Source organism: Octodon degus, unplaced genomic scaffold (assembly GCF_000260255.1).
Source record: "Octodon degus isolate 3935 unplaced genomic scaffold, OctDeg1.0 scaffold00003, whole genome shotgun sequence".
In the NCBI taxonomy this organism is placed as follows: domain Eukaryota; kingdom Metazoa; phylum Chordata; class Mammalia; order Rodentia; family Octodontidae; genus Octodon; species Octodon degus.
In genome coordinates, this window is record NW_004524579.1 from 6712510 (window position 1) to 6714206 (window position 1697).

Here is a 1697-nt window from a genome sequence, read left to right on the forward strand (position 1 = left end):
TCACCTCCATCACTAGAACTCAAATTAGCAAACTAAGCTCCAGCTCTGCCCATCTTCAGTTATCTACAGATATTTCAACACATTTTTTTCATGGTAAGGTTATGGTTCACTGTCAAACTCTCTAAATTCCTCCACTCCTTATAACTCTTGTCGATTTCAACATACACATTGTGGTAAGTAAAATGACAGCCCCTATAAGATAGCCATGTCCAAACCTGCAGACTTTGAATAAGTAACCTTAGGAAGCAAATGAGCTTGTTTTAAATAGGGAGGTTTTTCTGGATGGTGTGGGTGGCCCAGGGCAATCATGAGGGCCATTAACTGTGGAAGAATGAATAAGAAAGAGACGTGAGGATGCAGGGCATCTAGAGTAATGTGACACAAGAATGGCCTGGGTTTGAGGAGATAGCTCAGCAGCTTCAGTGCCTGTCTGGAAGCACAAGGTCCTGAGTTCAATATCTGGTACTAAAAAAAAAAATTAAAAAAGGCCTGAACCACTTGCTGACTTTGAAAATGCACCCTGGTGCTGTGAGATGTGAAAGTGGACAATATGTAGAGGCTGATACAAAAAACGGGTTCTCCAGTAGGGCCTCCAGAAAGGAACTTAGTCCTGCTAGCACTGATTTTAGTGAGCCCCTCATTAGCTGTCTGACCTACAGAACATGAGAAAATCTGTGCTGTATTAAGCCACTAAGTTTGTCACAATTCATCACACTAGCAATAGAGTTGTTACGCACATAGACAGTTGTTCAGAAAATTCTAGTCCCTGAGTTCCTCGGTTTCCTCATTTAGTCCATGCTCATAGTCTAGGCCTCACCATTACGAACTTCTACCTGCTTTATGAACCTCAGTTTCAAGCCTTCCACTGTAGATCATCGCTTCCACTTTCATGGTACTGCATTTCTTGACTCCAGCAAGTCTGAAATTGTGTTGCTTTCTGAATCTGTTAGACTCTACCACGGTTTTACATTCTTTCACTCTTTTGGTAACTGCTTTCCCCTTCATCCATCTTGGATTTCCTGAGAGATGTTATAAGGAGGAAAGTGAAACCTGAAGCCCACAGACCTTTGTTTCTACAAGTTCCTGCCTCCAGCCCCAAGTATAGCAGGGCATGTTCTGTGCTTATCCAGTAACCACAAGATGTTCCTATTAACGTCTTCTTTGTATCCAAAAATCCCACCCTCAAAAAACATAAATATGTGCTGTTTCTGCTTCTTTAAAATTCTGATGCACTTAGACCCTCGCCCAACCCAACTCATGCTAAGTTATAAAAGCCTTCCATTCCTGCTGATCTGGGGCCAGAATTTAGAGCACTTATCTCCTCTGGATCAGAGCTGGCTAACAAAGAATTCAGCTTTCTGCACTGCTTGGAGACCCGGCTTGGTTTCTCACACCACCAGAGATTCCCGGTTCTTGCTTTCCACAACAATCACAGTCCTCACAGTCACTCTCTGCATATACCTCTACACTAGGATTGTGGCCTCTAGGAGCTTCATGGTCCTACTTTGCCATAGCTACATCCTGATGAAATGTGACTTTGACTCAGCTCTTACACACTTGTAGTTGGATGTGGGGAGTGTTGAACTCTTGTCCAGCCTCGGGAGTTTCACTTCTAAATCATGATCTTTAGCTCAGAGTGGGCTTCTGCACTGCCCTGGGACTCACTCTGTTCACCTCATCCACTGATTTTCCGTTCT

General features: G+C 43.5%; 1 protein-coding gene across 3 annotated transcripts in view; it reads right to left on the minus strand.

Annotated features, from left to right (window-relative positions):
* The window catches only part of Dsc2 (desmocollin 2), a 36427-nt gene that overhangs the window by 32261 nt on the left and 2469 nt on the right, over positions 1-1697 (minus strand). The window lies entirely within an intron of this gene.